Consider the following 22,491-nt stretch of genomic DNA (forward strand, 5'->3'; position numbering starts at 1 on the left):
CCCCCTATGCCAAAAAAAAATATTAAAAAAAAAAAATTATACTTACCTGAACTTACCTGAATGTCCCTGGGGTGGGTCCCTCCATCCTTGGGTGTCCTCCTGGGGTGGGCAAGGGTGGCAGGGGGGGTCCCTGGGGGCATGGGAGGGCAGCTGTGGGCTTATTTTGAGCCCACAGGTCCCTTAACGCCTGCCCTGACCCAGGCGCTAAAATCCGGCGCAAATGCGGGTTTTTTTGCCCCACCCACTCCCGGGCGTCATTTTTGCCCGGGAGTATAAATACGATGCATTTGCGGCGCAGTCATTTTTTTAGACGGGAACGCCTACCTTGCATCTCATTAACGCAAGGAAGGCGTTCACGCAAAAAAATGACGCTCTTTCCTCATACTTTGGCGCTAGACGCGTCTAACGCCAAAGTATAAATATGGCGTTAGTTTTGCGCTGAATTTGCGTCGAAAAAAACAACGCTAATTCGGCGCAAACGGAGTATAAATATGCCCCCTAATATTAAACCTACGGGTTATGGTGGGTTGCCAATTAAGTTATTAGGTTATTTTGATGACTGCATTGAGTACAATGGTAGGTTCACTGATGCTAGGATTTATGTTGCTGAGAGGGGTGATAATTTGTTGAGCTGGAGTCATCAAGCACGCTTGGGTGTCATTCTCAATCCTAATGCACATCCATCTGTTCAGGTACAATCTATTGAGGGTGACGAAAACAAGTTTGTGAGAGCTTTTGGTGAATTGTTCAGTGACACCTTGGGGTGTGTTTCACATAAGCTTTATTCGGCCAACAGACCATCAAAGCAATACAATACAATACAATATAATATAATAATATAAACCATAATGTCATAGAAAAATTTAAAAAAAGAATGATCCATGTTTGCCCGTCTTAAAACAATTTCAACTCATTGTAAATAAAAAGTGCGTATGCGCCATGCTGTTGCTAAAAACTTACTTACTGCGTAAATTGTCACATTTGAATTGTGGCTTTTTAAGATCCGCAAAGCTAAAAAACATTTCCTTAAATTCAATTCCCTACAGATTTTATATATCCATTTAAACCTTGGGATTGAATAGGCGGGACAAAAAAACATAAAATGTTCTACTGTTTCGGAAGGAATGCCACATACAGGACAGGTATCAGAGCTTGACTTAGGTCCCCATCTGCTCGTTAAGGCCTTCAGGGGTAATGTTCCAAATCGAAATCTGGCATACAAACTTTTGCCTAACAAATCAGGTATTGTATCTAAGTATGGTTCAAACTCAGGGTACCATTTAAAATCAATAAACGAGTTAGTTAAATGACCATTCGATTTCTGAGAAATGTAATTATTACATATGTGGGACCAGTAAGCTCTCTTCAATACTTTTACATGGGGCTTCACAAGTTGCTGGGGATTCTCCCAGAAGTTCCTCAGTCCTAGCATGCAAAACCAACTAGATACGTGTTTGATCCATGGTATGGACATGGAGTTAGAGATTTTTAACAATTCTAATAGGGAAGACTTATATATAGCCAGTTCAGGAACTACCCAAAGCCTCACCCAATATAGTAGGGGCCGTAAGATAATCAAATCGGCTATACGTTTAAGCCCTAGATCTAAAAAAAGGGGGGTTAATGGGGTGCTAGTGGGACAAGCACATAGAGCCCGAGCAAAGCTATTCTCAATTTTAGTTATCCTACTGCCATCTGTCATGCCCCAAATCTCTGCACCATAAACAGCAGCACCCTGTGCCTTGGCCACATAGATCTTTACTGCTGGAGACACAACTTTAGCGATCGTATTCCTGTAAAGGCGTAATATGGATGCTGCCCGATGTTGCAAAAGCCCGCCACTCTTACTGACTTGTTCGTCCCAGAGGAGTGAGTCTGTAAGCCTCACACCAAAGTAGTCGATAGAGCTAACCTGGTCCAAAATAGCTCCATCTAACCTGATCGTACACTTCTTACGAGAGCCAGAGCGAAGCACCATCAATTTTGTTTTCTTCGAGTTCAGCTCTAAACCAAAATTCCAGCAGAATGATTTAAATCTATCCACAAGAATTTGCAGCCCCATAGGGGTCTTTGAGATCAATAGAGAGTCATCCGCAAAAAGAAGAATTGGGATTTTCTGATTGCCTAAGCTGGGAGCATCATTCTGGCATGTCATGAGTTCTTGGACCACCTCGTTAATGAATAAAGAAAACAAAAGTGGCGCTAGGACACATCCCTGACGAACACCTCTTTTAATGGGAAACTTGTTAGTCAGTTCGCCTTGGTTACCCCATCTTACTTGAGCGTATGTGCCTTCATGCATACGTGTTAATAAATGAATGATATCAGATGGTGCCCCTCTTTTGTGTAGCACTCCCCAAAGCTTGTCTCTAGGTACCAGGTCAAAGGCAGAGCGCAGGTCTACAAAAGTGACATATAGTGTTTGCTTTGTCAAGACTACATATTTCCAGTGTAGCACGGTCAACCTAAATACCTGGTCAACCGTGCTAAATCTAGAGCGGAACCCTGCCTGAAGTGGTGATAGGATCTGCTGCTCCGTCACCCAACTCGTCAGTCTAACTAACAATTGTTTTGCAAAATTTTTTTGTAGGTTGTCAATTAAACTGACCGGTCTGTAGTTAATTGGAAGATTTACGTTGCCCTTTTTATATATTGGAATAATTTCTGCACCCTTCCACGTCTCAGGGATCTGTCCTCCTTTTGCGATTTTGTTTGACAGCATATTAATATACCAGGTCCAGATGGGTAACTCTGATTTATAAAGGTCACCTGGAATTTTATCAGGGCCTGGGGCTTTACCTGTCTTTAGAGATTTAATGGCGTCTGCAGTTTCTTCTAGAGAAAAGCAAATATAGCTTTCAGAGTTAAATAGATTCCCACTGGACGGAGAAGTGGCAAGGTTAGCATTGGGTGAAATTGGGGGGTATAATCCCACTTTCTCACAATCGACAGTCCCAGTGGAGGCAGTTCCTTCGTACAAGAGAGAGAAATGATCCACCCAGGTACCAGGTTGAATATGGTTCCTTTGTATAAACCTACCCCCTCTCTCGTGCTTAGTCAGCAGTTCCCAAAAAAGCGTATTGTTGTTTGTTTTAGTAGCATCTAGCAAGTCCTGCCAAATAGCATCTTCCCAAGCTTTCTTTGATTGTAGGATTATCTTTTTATACGTGAATCTTGCTTGTTTGATTGCCCCCGTATACCCGGCCAGTATAGCCTTCCTTAACTCAGTCTTAGCCCTCATGCATGCATCATTAAACCAACTGCTGTTAGGTGAACCCCCATATTGCCGGTTTGCCGTGGCTACCTTTTTATAAAAGACACTTTGAAGTTTAACCATCATATCTTCGTGAATATCAAGAAGTGGAATGGCTTCTGGTTCGAAGTCTTCATAGGCTGACAGATTATCTAAGAACACTTGGTAGATCTTACATAGCAAATAGGGGTTTGACATGACTTTTGGCCACCTCACCTTTGTATAAGCATTGTTTAAAATAGGGGGAGGGGCCATTGATGTTTGCATATTCAAGGTTCTACCAAAGATATTCCCAGCAAGGGTGAGCAACAATGGAAAGTGATCACTCTCGCATCTTGAATCTACCCTCATATCTAGCAGCAATGGCCAAAGACGCACATCCACCAGAAAATAATCAATTACGCTGGCCACAGAACCTCGTAGGAATGTCGGTGCCAAGTTTAAATCAGAAGGAGTTCGACCATTACAGGCCCTTAGGCCAAACTTTAAGCATAGTGTAGCAAGCTGAGTTGCTACACGAGAGCGTGGAGGATAACTATCACCATCCAATTGTGCAATACCCCATAATTCGTCCTCATCCGCAGTTAAATCACTAAGAAACGCTGAGGGTTCGAAAGTGCAATTTACATCCCCTGCAATGATTAAATAGGAATTAGTTTGTAGCGTGTCTAAAAAGTCAAAGAGTAAAGTTAAAATGTGTGATTCTGTACCACGTGCAACAGAACGGGCGTAAACATTAATTAAGATTATGTTAAAATTTTGATTAAAAGAAATTTGTAAACCCATCAAGTCGGGACAATCAAATTCTAAAACCTTATAGTCGCATTGGAGCTTTGAATTTAAAAGGATTAAAAGACCCCCTTTTGCGCGACCAGTTGCTTTCTCTGAAGGCAGTGCAGGGATATTAAATGAAAGAAACCCATCCATGCTTGGTTGGCCCTCGGCCCAAGTTTCTTGAAAGAGACACACATCTTGTGACTTTATATAGGCAACCCAGTCCACATCATCCAATTTCCTAGCAAGGCCCGCAAGATTCCAAGTCATAATGGATAACCCATTAGTTCCCAATGCAGCCCCATGTTTAGGGGATGGAACATCCTTATAGTTCGACTCGATAGCAAGGTACTTCTCTAATTTGTCTATTGAAGGTGCCACTAGATTATCCTGATAGGCGGCTTCCTGGGCAGACAGTCATACAAGCCCCGGATGCAGAAAGACACCTTCTTCCCTAGAGCCTCTCTCATTGGTATTAACAATTGGGACAAACACAGGAGTCTGTTTTGGGTCAATTAAATTAGCGGCCAGCCTGATGCCTCCTCCTTTTAGCTCTTTGTGTTGTCCCTTGCGTTCAACAGAGTCAATAAGTTGGTCTGCCAAGAATTTATCGTGGAACACAATCATGATTACATCGAGGTTTGACCCAGGGGGACTCCATCTTTCTGTTTTTTGAATGTCCGAACGTATAATTGAAAGGCAACCCTGTCGATTGCGTATCCAGTAAATAACCTTATTAAGTCTAGACTCTTGGTCCTCAACAGACCTGGGTGGCAACTTTGGGACATTGCTTAGGAAAAGAGTGTTGGCTCTGTGTCTGGGACCAATACTATTAGGAGTCCCGCCTAAAGCACTATTTGTTCTTCGAGAAGGAAAAATGCAAGCTGGATCCTTAATTTGATGGTTGTCAAATAACTTCCTATTGGTTGACAGAGGGCTATCCCTGTTTATCGGTAAATTGGAAGTAGGATTTTGCCTTGAAGCAGACTGGCGGTTCAATGGGGCAAAGAGGCTTCCAATAGGATCTTCCCCGTTCCTTATCTTGTCTCCGCCGAGGGGGATACTATTGCACCCAGTGAGTATATTTCTAGGGTTCATAATATAGGAAGGTATACTACCTTCAGCGACCCTCCTATGGGATCCAGCTCTCTGGGCGTGATTAATTAGCCCCTCACGTGCTTTAGTATTAAATGTAGCAGAATCAGCTGCCAAAGTCCCACCTGCCCCTTCTGCCTCTGTCTTCTGGCAAATGCATCCCGATAGTTTGGCCATATTCCCTTGTAGCAGTTTAGTTAGCTGCAAGACTAGATTCTTAATTTCGTCTACTCTCTGGAGAATTAAGGGCAATTTAGCTGCATTGTCAGACACATCAGAGCACATGTCAGTAGTAATAGGCAGGGAAGAGGCAGCTTCAATAGCCCTAGCAGCTGTAAGAGGGTCGTGGACCTCAATCACAGCGCTTCCCTCAGACAGAAGCTCGAAACGATTTTTGCATGGAATATTAGGGACCAGCCTTATCTCCGGACTCAATGGTAGGGGTGTGCGTTCCATTTCCTCCATGTGCAAAATCTCCTCGGTTTGAAAGTGATTGGAGATACTGCTACCAGTCACGATACCCTGCAGGAAAGAGGGAGCAGTGGCATTAACAGCGGATGATTTCCCTGCACAATCTGTTGAACCCCCAGTATTTACTGGTCGAGCTTCCCTATTCTTGATAAAAAACTCCTGAATCGTTTTAGGTTGGAGTGGAGGCTTCTTCAAGGGCAAAAGGCCATGAGTGCCTAGTTCGCTGTTAAGTATAGCCTCTACCTCCTCGAAAAGTTGATCAATCTCATCGAGTGATTTCGATTCCCCTTGGGCAGGTTTAATAGTTGTTTTCATAGGTCGTTTTTTCTGCTTTTTTATACCTTCCAGTGGAGCCGGCGGGCCAACAGCCTTCCTTTTCCCCATAATTCTAAATAAAAACAGCAGATACAAGTAATTAGAGCTGAGGTTGTTACCGGACTCTTGGCAGCAAAACGATCCTTCTAGCAGGTATGTTGTGGTTTGTGTCAAATCAGGTCCCAGAATCTGAGTAACAGAATAGAGAGACGGAGCCCAGCCCGGCCTCAGACGATCAAAGACAGGCGTAGACGGGCCCTATGTTTGAGAAGGTGTCCGGGTGGGTAGATAGTTATCAACCACTGCCCAGGGGCCTTGGGAGTCGGGATAAGAATGATATAATTCAGGCCGACCTCCTTTGGCCACACGATGTGGGTTGACAAGGCTCCTTCTTTTCAACAACTCCTTGGCAACAACGTGCTTCCTGTGTGCGAAAGGGGGGTGGCCCAGCCCGGCCTCTTCCGGGCAATGACGGGCAAGGACGGGCCCGCCCTTGGCCCGGGCTTCGCCCGGGCTTCGCGCGCGCGCGTCCCGCGACGGCGGGAGCGCTCTTCCAATTTAAAGGGCTCCTGCCCTGCCTCTCGTCACTTCCCCCGGACTCCTGGCCAATCAGCGCGTCCCGCGACGGCGGGAGCGCTCTTCCAATTTAAAGGGCTCCTGCCCTGCCTCTCGTCACTTCCCCCGGACTCCTGGCCAATCAGCGCGTCCCGCGACGGCGGGAGCGCTCTTCCAATTTAAAGGGCTCCTGCCCTGCCTCTCGTCACTTCCCCCGGACTCCTGGCCAATCAGCGCGTCCCCTGGGGTGTTTAAAGGGGTACAATCACCATATTAAGTTGAAACAGGGCGCAGTACCAGTTGTGGCAAAAGTTAGACGCATTCCCATTTGTGTCCAAGACGCTGTACAAAAAGAGATAGATAAATTGTTGTCCACTGGTGTTATACAGCCTGTAGAGGCAACGGAGTGGTTAGCTCCCATTGTTGTGGCACGTAAACCAAATAATGAAATCCGTCTATGTGTGGATCTTCGTGCCTTAAATAAAGAAGTGGTGGTTGACAAGTTCCCACTTCCCACTTCCCAATATTGAGGAATTAGTATCATCGTTGGATGGTGCTTGCTATTTTACCACTCTGGATATGGCATCAGCATACCATCAGGTTCCGTTGAGTAAAGAGTGTCAAGAATTAACGGCTTTTATTACGCCAATGGGGGCCTTCAAGTTTTTGCGTATGCCGTTTGGGCTGGTTTCTGCGGCCTCAGTATTCCAGAGGATTATGGAAGATCTTTTTAAAGGCATTTCAGGCGTAAAGTGCTACCAGGATGATGTATTAATATGTGGGAGAAACGTGAGAGAACATGATGAGAGGGTGCATGCTGTGCTTAAAAGGATGCTTGATGCTGACTCCGCTAGAACATGCTGCAAGACGCTCGATCCTCTCCCAGCACCTCTCTATAAGTTATCTCCGTTTTTCTCTTAAATAATCCAAGCTCTTCCTTCTTTGTTGTTGTTGAGGATGTCCCTTCCTCTGTGTTCCTTTCTCCGCCCAAGCGTCGCCAGTGTAATAAAGTGAATCCACACCAGATGAAGATATATGGTAGGAGGTATTTATTACAGCCTCAACCAACAGCCAGCATATCAACTGTCATGCAGAGAACCCTCATGACAGAACCTCAGAACAAGCTGGTTCCATGCCCAGTGTTCTGGCATGGAGCCATGTTACATCATTACACTCAGTTGTCTGCATCCATAGTAGGCCAGGCCCCAGAGCGTCAGTGGTAAACAGACTCAACCACCATGGCCGAGGCCGAGTAGCCCCTGTGTGTCCACAGACCCCCTGAAATGAATCTGCCAACCAATATGCCAAATGACATTCAGCTCAACCTGAAAGCCTCAACAGGAGCCCACATCAACTTTCTCAAAGATTACCTAACCTGCATTTCTGCCTGTGTGTCTACTACCTGCCCGAATACTTGAAACTAACCCCTCCACAACTGAGTTTATTGTAATCACTAACTACACCTAGCCAGGCTGCTCACTTCCAAGAAAGTGAAAGGCTTCCTATTAAAAGTGACATCAAGTCACTCGGGTTCAGCAATGAAAGATGCTTATCCTCAAGGACACACACAGTTAAGAAAACCTAACCGACCTTGTAGAAACTCTCTGTAGTCCTAAAAAATGAAGTGGTACCTACATGAGGGAAATGTCATGACAACCTTGCAAGCCTCATCCCAACCCATCTCAACAGCGCTAATGGTTTGCTGGCCACCTTTTCGAACCTTCATCTAGGCCCACAGAAGAGTCATCAAACAGGTGAAAGTGTACAGCCACATCACACCCATCTGGAGAGAACTTCGCTGGTTCCTCCCGTATTCCATTATGACCTTCAATAGAACAAGCCTTCTGGATCTGCTTACTAAGGGTCTGTGGTAACATCCCCACAGAGTTGGCTCACTCCATCATTTCCCCATGTCAGAAAGGAGCTGAAACCTACACTTCAATGAACATGTTAGGTGTTAGTGATAATATTGTAAGGCCCTCACTTTAAGCCATCACTTGAAGAGAACACTTGTGCCCTAACCAGCTCATTACCTGTTAACTGTCAGCATGGTCAGCACTGATCTCCTCTCATCCTAGGTTGTCACTGTGCAAATCCCAGTTCATGCACGCGCACATGGAAGTCTGTGGGATGGCCATCTTTGCATCCATACAACCATGAAAGATGGAAGTCCTGCTGTCGTGAGGGTGTCCTTCCTCTCAGATGCCCTGGAGGCACACAGTAAAAACTTAAGCAGGAACACACAATTCACTTTTTCAGGATTAATAATTTGGCATCATTCTTACCAGTCCCGTAACTTCCACATAACAACCAAAAAACATTCCACTAATTCTCCAGGGCTAGTAATATAGACTTTATAAACTGGTCGGTGTTTTTTTTAAGTGAGTGTAAAAAGGTGTCACAAAAGTGTTGCCCTACTAATGTAAACATGCTTCATAAAATGACCCGTGCTCTGTCCATACACAGGTAGGCAGGTAGGATTGTTCATTGATTATCTGCATGTCAACAGTGCTCATAGCCAGTGGACAGGTGGTGCCTTGCCAAGGCTCAGGCACTACACCTAAAGTAAAAAAATGTGGAGTGCCCAGTCTGCGCTAAGGTGTACGGTAAGGGGTGCATGCTACAGGGCCCAGGTGAGGAGGTTAACACTGGCATGAGTGTTAAAAAGTGTTTTATTTGGGCCACTGAACAATTTAACAAATAATAAACCATGAAGCAGAAGCAATTGAAAAGCAGTGGTCCTTTTGTGGATGCCACATGTTCTGCATAGGAGCTTTAACTTAAATCTCCCAAGCAATAGTGGAACACAGATCCTCAAGTTCCATCACCCACCAAAAGCAGTCCACACTAAGAACTTTTGCATATCTGCAGCTGTTGAAGAACAATGTTTATTATTACTATTCAATCTATTTGAGGTATTAAACTGAAAAGTTTCCAAAAGTATGTGCATTATCTCATGATATCTGCACATTATTTACTTATTACGTATTACAATTAAAACGTTATGTATAGAATCAAGTTACATTAATTTAATTATTGTTTTCAAATATTTAAATTACATTTATTTTTAAATGTAAAAAGCTTATCAAAATATTGTACCATAAAATAATATTCATTTATGATTTATATATATATGTGTGTTATATTTTAATTACTCGCGTGTATCTGTATTCATGTGTGGTTTGCATAGAGAGTGTTCCAGTTCGGAACTTACAGATGTTCCATGTCTGCTGCTCGGGCCCTGGAGCGCTGTCTGTGTAAACATTTTGCTTTTCTTAAATCTCCTTTGGAGTTCATGTTGTACCTTATAACACGTTTTTGGCGACGAGGGAAAAGGACTCCCTGCCACAGACTGCACCAGTATGAAATAAAGAAAACTGGAAACAACATACAGGAAAACTGGAGGCCAGAGGCCCTTGGCCGAGACCCGGAGGCCTGCTGAGACCGGAGGCCCCGGACACTATTGACACTGCATGCTTCAGGCTCGATTCACAAAGGTAAACTTAGACCAAGAGTCTAAACTTAAACTAAAAGTCTAACTTTATTAGGACTAAAGTTACAGTTTTGGTCTAAGTTTAGATGCTTGGTCTAAGTTTAGACGAAAAGTCTTAACTAACACTCAAAGTATGACTTTAAGTAAAGCTAGACTTTAGGTCTAAACTTGGACTTTTGGTCTAAACTTAGACTTATGGTTTAAGGTTACCTTTGTGAATTAAGCCCTTCAAGCGCTGTAAGTCACAAACTTTCTTTACTTAATGTTGACCACGGCCTGTTTATCGTCAACAATCACACGCACCTTGGTTACTTACAGTAAATTAATTGTGCTGCATGTGCTGGCTCACCTTGTGTCAGCTACATTCCAAGGCAGCCATAATCGGATTTCCACATGCACAGCACTTCCACACGCTCTACTGCCTTTAAAAAACATGTAGTCGGTGTGTGGCGCACATCTTTTGGGAAACGTTCAAAACTTGCTTCAAGCACTTCGGCAATCAGCACACCATTATAAGTACCTGCAAGATGTGCTGGTGTTATTCAGCGATTAGCATGCCTGTACTTTAAAGAAATTACATGCTGTGTTAGCACTTCAGCGATCAGTACGCCATATTCAATAAAACGTGCTGATGCTATTCGCGAATTGGCACCTGTACTTTATATAATTAAGATGTTTTGCCTGTATACACAGCAACAGCAAAAAGAACGTTTAACTTAAGTTTCTGGTGGCCATCTTTTATTGTTCTACATTCATTTCCCTAAAAATATTCAAGTCTTAGAAATTTTACATTATTTAGAATGCAAATTTCCCTGCACCTTTCCTTGCTGAACCTGGAGTTACTGAACTCAAGTGGAAACATTGGTTCAAGAACTTAAATAGTTACTTTATAGAAATTTATGGTGAAACGTTGAGCCCACCCAGAATAACAGCCTTGATTTACAATTGTTTAGGTGCTGAAGGTTAAAGGATTTTTTATCACTTACCAGTTCTTTCCACCAGAGGACGAGTGGAATGATTATTCTGAAGCTACATATAGGCTCCAAGACCATTTCAAAGATGATATGAGCATAATAGTGGAGCACCATAGATGTTTTATGTGCAAACAGTTGCAACATGAATCAATTGATGACTTTTTAGCTGAATTAAGAGTACTTTCCACTATTAGTGAATTCGATAGCAATTTAGATAATTATTACAGAGACCTGTTTGTAGTAAATTGCTATGATAGACGTATCCAGGAGAAGCTGCTGTGTTGTCGTAATCCTACTCTTCAAGAATCCCTAGAGATTGCAAGAGGTATAGAGATATCAGTAATGGCATTGAAGTAATTAAAAAGAAGATATTAATGTAGAACAAATTAATGCAGTTCATACCAAAACCAATATCTACAGCACAGCAAGGAAAAACAACAGAAAGGACAGAAAGCCTTTACCTTCAAATACTAACCCTTCTGCAAACAATGTTTCATGTTTTAGATGCAGCTCCACTTCGCATTTCACAATCTTCAAGATTTGCCCAGCGATTAGTAAAATGTAGGTAACTTTGTAAGAGTCTGTAAGAGTATTCATAAATTGGGTTTCATTGATGATGGAGAAATCCAAATGGAGCATAACACCAAGACACAAGTTTCAGATAGCAGGGTAGGACTTTCCATCAAAATGATGAATGCTAAACAAAATCCTATTAAAGTTGGTGATCCAGTGTGTGATGTTAAAATAGGAAGTGTTGTACTAACCGTCACTGTGGATTCAGGCTCACCAATTACCATTATAACAGACCAGTTATTTTGGAATAATTGGGAAGGGGTCAACCTAAGTCCCCTGGATATATATATACAGTGGCTTTTGAAGGACATATGATTGATTTATTGGGATTTTTCCCTGAAGTGATCACATTCCAAAATAGATCAATTTCAACTTAGGTGTATGTGGCGATGAAGGGTTACAACATTTTGGGTTGGAAAGATCAGGGTGCTTTTGGTATGTTGTTGAGACCTGGTACCAAACATCCCATTACTTTAGTGTCTGTTCCCCCTTCTACTATGCCACATCAAGCGCTAAGTGACCTTTTGAGTGTCAATGGTTCATTGTTTGATAATGGTTTGGGAGTGGTTAAGTGTTATAAATATAGGATTACATTGAAGGAGGATGATGTACCAATAGTACATAAAGTCAGAAATGTTCCACTGACTACAAAAAGTCATTTTAAAAATCATTTAGATAAGTTGTGTTTAGAAGGAGTTATTGAACCAATAAACTCTTCCCAATGGATTTCACTGATTGTTGTTACTCAAAAAAAGAATGGAGAGCTGGGACTGTGTGTCAACCTCAGGTTGCTAAATAAGAACATTCTAATTGACTGCTTTCCTCTCCCCAAAATTTAAGAGATACTAGCCCATTTGGGGAGGGTGAACATATTTTCCATGATAGATCTCAGAGCTGTCTATCACCAGGTGGAATTGTATGAAGAATCCATATCACTAACTGCATTCAACACACCATTTGGGCTTATAGACTTTTGCGGCTGCCCTTTGGCTTAGTCTCGGCTGCATCGTTTTTTCAAAAGATGATGTATAAATTGTTTGAGGGTAATAAGCAAGTAATGGCATACCAAGATGACATTTTAGTGTACACAGAAAATGAGATTGATCATTTCAAGGTCTTGAATGATGTTTAGAGCACTTCGAAAGACCATGGATTTATTGTTAAGAGAGAGAAGTGTAAGTTCATGGTCCTAGAAGTGGAGTATTTAAGACATGTAATTTCAGGAAAAGGTATCAGACCCAAGATGGATTTGTTGAATGCAATCAACATGAGCCCACATCCCGAGGTCAAGGATCAGCTTAGATCTTTCCTCGGGTTATGTGAATACTACTCCAGATTCATTGCAAATTTTTCCTTACAGACTCAGCCACCTAGAAAGCTTTTACGTAAAGGGCAAACATTTAAGTGGGGTGTTGAGGAGGGTGAGACATTTAATTAGTTGGAAAAAACTGATTTTGGACACCCTGGTGCTTAGTGCTTTTAGAGATGGTGCTATGTCGATCGTTACAGTGAATGCCAGTGGGGAAGGATTAGGTGTGGTCCTCTCTCAAATGGTGGAAGGAAAAGAGAACACTATAGCATTTACTTTGAGAAGGTTGTTGCCTACTGAGCGTAACTATAGCACCCGTGAGAGAGACGCATTGATGTGTGTGTGGGCCACTTTTCATTTCTCGACTTACCTGTGGAGAAGAAAAATGTCACTTTTCACAGACCATAGGCTATTAGTGTATTTGTTAGCTGAAAATAACGTAAATCGGGCCATTCCCAGGCTAGTAAGGTTTTTGGCGAGAATGCATGAATATAATTTTCAGGTTAGACACATTCCTGGTGCAAAAAAACTAACAGCAGATATCCAGATGACCGGTGAAAGACATGGAAGATATAGTAAAACAGGAGGATGTTGAGTGTGTAGTTGGCAAAGTGGAGGAATGGTGGTTGCTGTGGGAATGATTTTGTATCAGGAATGGGAAGAGAAGTCTAAGGAAGATGTTTGTCAGGCTGCTTTGATGAAGTTTATTACACCAGGATGGCCTGAGGAACACAAACCATATTTTAATTAAGGATGAATTATCGCTGAAGGGAGGATTAGTCTCATGAGGAAACTTGTTGATACCCCCTCCAGATCTCAGAATGCGATTGGTAGAATTGGCACATCGAGGTCATGTAGGAATAACAGGGACTAAGAAAGAAGTACACAGCTACTACTGGTGGCCTGGCATGTGTAGCCAAATTGAAGTGATCGTGGGTAGCTGCAGAGGTCACAAACAAACTGACAGGTCCCTGAGGGTGTGCAAAACCCCATTATATCCAGTAGAGCTCCAAAGAAGACCTTGGGAGAAGTTAGGCATGGATTTTGTGGGTCCCATGAATGACCTACCTACCAACATTAGGTATGCATTATTGGTTGTTGATTATTTGACTAAGTGGGTGGAGTGTGACCTCATGAGAGACCCCAACATGAATTCTGTCATTGAGTATCTGTCCAAATCGTTCAAAAGAGAAGGTGTTCCAGAAGCATTAATGATGGACAAGAGGGTGCAGTTTAAGGCCCTCATTATGACATTGGTGGTAAGTCCCGCTTACCGGCATGCCGACTACCACCAACATATTGCCACCGCAGCGGTTTACTGCTACCCATATTATGACCCACACATAGCAATCTGTCACAATACAGACACACACACAAGTCCACCAGCCCAAAGGTCAGTGATAAACTGGCGGTATTCAAACCCACACCGTTACGCCAACAGAACTACGCCCACAGCATTATGACCCACGAATCACAGCTGCAGACATTCAACCGCAGTAAACCATTGGCGGTACATACCGATGAACTCAAAGTACACACACACGCACAAAACAACATCACATTGGACAATTCAAACTACACACACCTGACACACATACACAGACCATACCCACACCAAAAATAAAACACACACACATTACCCACAACCCTTTATGACTCAAACAAATTGACAACTGAGAGAGAGGGACACTCCAAGAGCACCCACAGAACCAGAGCCACAGAACACCATCATCCATACACCATCTACGCACCTCACAGCACACACCCCAACACATCAACCCACACACACACCACAGACACTACATGTCACCACATGGCACCACAAAGACACCCCAGATTCTCATAGGCGAAGCTAAGGGTCATGGTGGAGGAAATCATCCAGGTAGAGCCACAGCTATTCGGATCACAGCAGACATCCATTGCTAGGAAGATGGAGCTATGGTGGAGAATCGTGGACAGGGTCAACGCCATGGGACAGCACCCCAGAACAAGGGATAACATCAGGAAGAGGTGGAACGACCTACAGGGGAAGGTGTGTTCCGTGGGTGCAAGACACCAGATAGCTGGCGGTGGACCCCCACCTCCTCCCCCACAACTAACAACATGGGAGGAGCAAGTCTTGGCAATACTGCACCTGAGGGCCTGGCAGGAGTAGCAGGAGTACTGGACTCTGATAAGTCAACTCTATACTACTATCACCCCCTCCTACCTGCATGCCAACACTTACCCCCACCCCTACCCTCACCCCCATCACTCCACCACTTCACATACACCCCACAATCACAACCCACACATCCCAATACCAACCCCTGCATGCACCACTGATGCATGGACCCCATCACAGACCTGCATGGACACTCATTACTAAAGCAAGCACATCAGAGAGAATTACCTAGCCCACGAAATCACTACTCACACAAGGCAAAGCTGACAGGTCAATCACAACAATACAGGCCAACATACCCATGCACAAGATGTTACACGTAGAAACAATAACACTGCATTTACATCCCCACAGGTCCCCCACCCAACGTCACTGGAGAGGAGGTGCTAGCAATATCCAGTCCCCCACAGAAGAGGCCCACAGTGATGACAGCACCTCTGGTTCTGGATGACCAGCCTGGCACATCAGGGATGTCCGGACAGTCGGTTCCCCAGGCACAGTCCCATACCACCACAGAGCCTCCCCCTCAGGAAACACCAGCACAGCACCCACCCAGGAAGCCCATACCTCTGTCCCCAGGACACGTCAATCAGCAGTGTGTCCACCACCACAGGGACCCCAGGCCACCCCACAAACACAGGATGATCAGGGCCCAGGGGTCAGTGGCAGTGGGCACACGTTCAGAGGACAGAGGCACAGGACAACAGGAAAGCTGGGAGAACTACTGTGCGACGGGGGAGGACAGGCCCAGGGAACCGACTCTCCACGAGGCACTGACCAACATCCTGGGAGCATACCACCATTCCCAGGAGACGATGGGCCAGATACTGTACAAGATGCAGGAGACCCAGCAGCTGCAGGAGGGACAGTACCTGGGGATCAGGGAGGACCTGAAGGACATCCACACCACCCTAGTCACCATTGCAGGGGTGCTGGCAGACATGGCCAACACCATGAGGGAGGCAGTGGCCCACCACCGGGCCCCTGACACTAAAAACACTGATGAACAGCCCTCCACTGCCGCTAGTGGACAGGAGGCCCCACCACAGGACCAACAGGCCACCAGCACCCCTCCCCCTGCAGAAGGAGAACCACCCTGCAGACGGTCTCTGCGATCCAGGCAGAAGACAGAGAACATTGCCAAGACCCCCGCCAGGAAATAAGACTCTCTTGATTGTCACCCTTGTGTCCCACTCTGTCACCCTGTCCACCTTGAACTGCCATTGCTCCCCTTCCTATGCCCCCTTGGAAAATGCACCTGTGATACAAATAGACTGGACTCTATCCTGGACTTTTCTCCACCATCAACCCAGCCCATTCCACTACCCCCTCTACTTCTTAGCACTTAAATACACACCATTTAAAAAATATAAGTATGGAGTATGTCAACTAATTTAACTATGTATTCGTTTAACAAGTTTTAAACACTGCAATACAACTGTACAGTAATGCATACATAGGAATGACCTGTAGTTGGCTGCAGTCAACACACACACACCAGGTGCCAGAGTGGGGTCTCAGATATCTGAAAACAGAGATGCCAAAGGGTACACTAAGTGTCCATAGAATTGGGAGAATCTGCCTGCCATGTACAATATCAAATACAAAACTGTCAATGCAAAGTGAACTTACAGTGTCTTACCTGTGTGTCACTGGAAGTACTGTCGTATAATAGCTGTTCTGTTGTCCTCATCCTCATCTTCTGCCTCCTCATCTTCACTGTCCACAGGGTCCACTACTGCCACTCGCCCATCGCCAGCCTCACCTTCCTCCAGAAAAGGCACCTGGCTTCAAGGCTAGGTTGTGCAACATGCAGCATGCCACGATTATCTGGCAGACCTTCTTTGGTGAGTAGCACCTGTTAGATGGAGGCACCGAAACCTGGCCTTCAGGAGGCCAAATGTCCTCTCTATTATTCTCCTTGTTTGCCCACATGCCTCATTGTAACTTTCCTCTGCCCTTGTCCTGGGATTCCTCACAGGGGTCAGTAGCCATGAGAGGTTGGGGTAACCAGAGTCACCTGCAAATATTGAGGGGCAGCTGTTAGGCACACACTAACCCTTAGGGCCCATACCATACCCATACACCAACATCCACTGGGTGGGAACCAGGGCTCACCTATTAGCCACACCCGGTGCCTCTGGAGCTGAGCCATCACATATGGGATGCTGCTATTCCTCAGGATATAGGCATCATGCACAGAGCCAAGATACTTAGCATTGACATGGGAGATGTACTGGTCCGCCAGGCACACTATCTGCACATTCATCGAGTGAAAGCTCTTTCGATTTCTGAACACCTGTTCATTTCTCCAGGGAGGGACGGGACAAATGCAATATGTGTACCATAAATAGCTCCAATAATGTTGAGGATATGTCCCATTGCATAGAAGTCAGCTTTCACTGTGGCCAAATCATCCACCTGGGGGAAAACAATGTAGCTGCGCATTTGTTTAATCAGGGCAGACAACACTCTGGTCAGCACTATTGAGAACAATGGCTGAGACATTCCTGCTGGCAAGCCCACTGTCACTTGGAAGGAGCCAGTTGCCAAGAAATGGAGCACTGATAGCACTTGCACAAGAGGGGGGATCCCGGTGGGCTGACGGATAGCAGATATCAGGTCAGGTTGCAATTGGGCACACAGCTCTATCATTGTGGCCCTGTCCAGTCTATAGGTGAGGATGATGTACCTGTCCTCCATTGTTGCCAAGTCCACCAGGGGTCTTTACACGGGGGATGTCTCCATCTCCTATTCATCCGCAGCGGTTGTAATCTAGGGGGCAAAACGGGGAGCAGCTGGTCAGTATTCCACATTTCCAAACACTACACTGCATTGCATGTTGTGACTATAACACTATGTTATTGGATAGGCCCAAATGGTGCTTATGTGTACTGTGATGCAGTTAGGTGCCATGGCCTGCCCCCCCCCCGAGATGACGTCCGCCTGTCCTGTGTGGATGGACATGTGGAAATGAGGTAATGCTGCTGACATTGTACGCCGTTGCAGGAGGTGGTCGAGTATCGCCGTGCAACTCTCCATTGGTTATCATTGGGCCCTATGGGTTATAGTGGCCAATGGTGATGTAAGCAGGCGGTGACAGTACGCACCGCCGCAGACGTCACCGCCATTTTCTATCTGTTCACTCACTTCCTACCTGAACAGGAGAGGACCTAAACTGCAAGTGCTGCTGTGACCTGTGTCTGGAACCTACCATAGCTCGTGTCACTGGGGAAAGGGCCCCTGCCTTCACCCCTGTGGAGTTGGAGAGAATGGTGGATGGGGTCCTACCCCAGTACCGAATGCTGTATGGGCCTCCAGACCAGCAGGTGAGAACACTGTGAGCACGATGCAGGGGGCATGGATGCATGGAGTGCTGTGTGTGAGGGCCTTTTGTGGGGGTGGGGGTGGGGTTGGTGGAAGGGTTCTGGGCAGCATGCAGCATGTATGGTGGGCAATGTCTGTGCGTAAGGGGATGTGAGGGCTACGGTGGGCCATGAGTGTAACAGGCCGGACGGTATGACTGATACGTTTTTCTATGTATCTTTTTCTGCAGGTCAGCGCCCATAAGAACAAGGGTATATGGCGTGCCATTGCCAAGGACATGCGGACCCTGGGGTCTACGGCAGGCGGAGCACCCACTGTCGCAAACGGTGGAAGGACCTGAGATGCTGGGCAAGGAAGACGGAGGAGGCCCAGCTGGGGTTGGCCTCCCAATGAGGAAGGGGTGCCCGTCGAACCCTGACTCCCCTGATGGCCCGCATACTGGTGGTGGCCTATCCGGAGCTGGATGGGCGCTTGAGGGCATCACAGCAGCCACAAGGAGGTGAGTACAGTTTCACAATATACTACTTGTGCGTGATGGGGTGGTCTCCATGTGGGGGATGTGGGCCTGTGGGTGCCCCTAGGCCAGGCCGGACATTGCAGGGTAGGTTCCATGTTGGGCAGGAGCTGTTGAGCACCACCTCCTAACAAGCTAGTAGGCATCCACTACTGGGCAGAGGTCTGTGAGTGTCAGGTATGCTGCTATTGGCGTTAGGTATTCCTGTCCATGGGCTGGTGACTAGCATTGTGACTGGTAGTGCATTGCCTCGTGCGTAGGGCTGTTCCCTGTGTGTGTGTGTCGTGTACGCCAACAGTGTTGTTGTTTCTGCTATTGACCAAGTGTATCCTTTGTTCCTCCCCCCCTTCTTGTTTTGTCACCCTGTTCTTATGTGCATTAGCATCATCTGGTGGAGGAGCAGAGGCACCGGCGACGGAGGGAGCTGCATCCAACAGGGCCCATGAGGCTGAATCCACCAACGGTGTGGGCACCAGTGGGACGGAGGGCAAGGGGAGCACCACAGCGGAGACAGGAGGGGACAGTTCTGGCAGTGATACCTCCTCCGATGGAAACTCCCTGGTGGTGGCGGACACCTCTGTGCCCACTCCAACTACAGGTACAGCTGACATCCCTGTACCAGCACCGCCCTCCCAGCAGCCCCTCAGTGAGTTTCCCCTGCCCACTCATCCAGGAAGGTGGGCATCTCCTTTGCCCAGGCACCTCAGGCCCTGCCCTAGTTAGCCCTGCTGCCCTGAGTGAGGAGGCTATTGACCTCCTGCGATCCATCTCTGTTGGGCAGTCAACCATAGTGAATGCCATCCAGGGGCTGGCAGGCCATTTGCAACAAACAAATGCATTCCTGGAGGGCATTCACTCTGGCATGGCGGCCCAACAGAGATCAATCCAGGCTCTGGCCTCCTCCCTGATGGCAGCCATTGTCCCCGTTTCTAGCCTCCCCCTCCAACGTCCTCTACCCAATCCCATTCCCCTCAACCCCAACCTATCCCAAGCACACATTCAGACCAGCATGAACCCAAGACAACACACAGGAGTGGCTCAGGCAAACACAAGCACCACACATCATCCCACAGGCACTCACACAAACACCATCCAGATGCAGACATACCAACTTCCACTGCCTCCACTGTCTCCCTCTCCTCCTTGTCGTTCACCACCCTTCCAGTAGCGTCTCCACTCACACCTGCATGCACTACATCCTCATCCACTACCCCCATCACCATCACACCTATCACTACACACCCCTCACTGGCAGTCACCACCCCCACATCCATGCACACATCCCCTGTGTCCTCTCCCACTGTGTCTGTGCCCCTTCCTCCTAAAGTACACAAACACAAGCACTCAGACGCCTAACAGCCATCCACCTCACAACAGCATCCAGCCCATGCACCTGCACCCAAACACAGCAGACAGACACCTCCAACAACCACTCTCTCTTCATCCACTCCCAAACCTTCACCCTCTTCCCGGCCCAGTGTCCCTAAGAAGCTTTTCCTCTCCGCCGTTGACCTCTTCCCTACCACTACCCCACCCGTCCTTCACATCGGGCCTGGGTGGTCAGAACCCAGGCTAGCACCTCACCCACCCAGTCCACGGCCACAGTAGTGTCGGCAGATACTGCAGGTGGGAGAGGCTCCAGGGAACCAACCATCAGCACTGATAGTGTGCCTGCACCAGCTGCCAAGGGGAAGGACAAGGATGCACCACCAGCTGCCAAGGGGAAGGGCAAGGAGGCACCACCAGCTGCCAAGGGGAAGGGCAAAGGGCCTGCACCTGCAGGCAGGAAGGACAGGAGGCCTGGTGCTGGGACTGATTCTGAGCCCCTACCACCAACCATGGCGGTTCAGCCACCCGAGGCTGCAGGGGAAGGGCTGGAGCCTCCCTCCTCCACTGGCATCCCCGACACCAGCACAGCCACCAGCACCACTGCCAGCAGCAGCCCGAGTGGGCAGCCGTCCGAGGCTGCAGGGGAAGGGCTGGAGCCTCCCCCCACCACTGGCAGCACCGCCACCAGCACCACTGCCAGCAGCAGCAGCCTGAGTGGGCAGCCATCCAAGGCTGCAGGGGAACGGCTGGAGCCTCCTCCCACCACTGCCAGCCCCGACACCAGCACCACCACTGCCACCACTGAGCAGCCGTCACCACCGGTGGAAAGAGTGTAGTCCTGCCTCCATGGGCTGTGGTGCGTCCTGGAGCCTGCAAATCATGTTGGTGTGACATCCAGGTGAGAGACTGTGACTTTGCACTCCCCAAGTGCTGCATCACAGAGCACAAGGCCCCCTCCAGAACCAGTGGAGAAGCCATCCACTCACCCCCTCCTTGCCAGGATAAAGCACACTGGGCACAACGCCCCCTCTAGAACCAGTGGAGAAGCCATCCACTCACCCCCTCCTTGCCAGGATGAAGCACACTGGGCACAACGCCCCCTCCAGAACCAGTGGAGAAGCCATCCACTAGAGAGACTGTGGCTTTGCAGTCTCCAGGACCAAGCAGTGGGCAAACCACCCACTTGAGAGACTGTGGCTTTGCACTCCCCAGGACCAAGCAGTGAGCACACCACCCACTTGAGAGACTGTGGCTTTGCACTCCCCAGGACATTGCACAGGGCATGTAGCCCCGTCCAGGACCAGTGGTGTTGTACCATCTTCCGGCTGAGGTGCCCCCCCATTCCCCGTCCCCCTGAGGCGCATGGGTATTTTCGACCCGATGCCACTGCAGTGTTCTCTCCGTGTTGTTGCAGGAGTCAAGTGGGGCCTTGACCTATGTGATGTGGCCCTGTGGCCCACAGACATTGAGGACTGGGCAGTGTCCCTCCATTTGTATATATGTATATATTGTTTTGATTTTAAAGTGCGATTTTCTCATATTTTATCTTATTACACTCACTTCAATCACTTCCTTTTATCCTTGCATTATTCCTGGGAGGTGCGGGGTGTATATGTGATGTTACTGCATCTGTTTGTGTATATGGTGTTGGGGGTGGGGGTGTTGCATGTTGCGTGTGTGTGTCACTCTCTTTTTCCTCCCGCCTCCCTTGTGTGCTAGGCGGCAGTACTCACCGTGGTCGTCTTCGCCGGCGTTGCTGTTCGTAGTGAATGAAGAGGTATATAATCATGGAGAAGATGTGCAACACGGGCTTCGTGGTTCTTCCTTGAGTCTCCATAGGTGAGTTCTTTGACTTCTGTGTCCTGTTTCCACCGTGCTTTTGATGTCATTGGTAATGCCCTGGAAAAGGTGGCAGATAGGCCTGTTGTAATACTGTGGGCGGTACATTGTCTTCCGCCTGGCTGTTGGCGGTTACCGCCGCAGTGCTTGTTGCTACCGCAGTGGCAGCCGGTGTGTTAAAGTGGCTGTCTGTCTAAGCGGTTCCCGCCGTGGTCATAATTCCATTTTTTTTACCACCAGCCTGTTGGCGGGATTACTGCCGCTTTATCATCGACTGCCAGGGTTGTAATGAGTGCCTAAGCCTAGTACCATGAAAGCATTTCTCAATTCATTTGGCATCAAACACCTTTCTGTGGCTTTGTATAGTTCACAGGGTAAAGGACTGGTAGAGAGGGCCAATAGAATGATTAAGGAAAGCATTCAGATCGCTTTATCTTCTGGTAGTGATGGAAAGGAAAGTGTCCAAGAAAGGTAATAGAGTTATCTTAACACTCCATATTCATTCA

This window comes from Pleurodeles waltl, chromosome 10, assembly GCF_031143425.1.
Source record: "Pleurodeles waltl isolate 20211129_DDA chromosome 10, aPleWal1.hap1.20221129, whole genome shotgun sequence".
Taxonomy (NCBI): Eukaryota; Metazoa; Chordata; class Amphibia; order Caudata; family Salamandridae; genus Pleurodeles; species Pleurodeles waltl.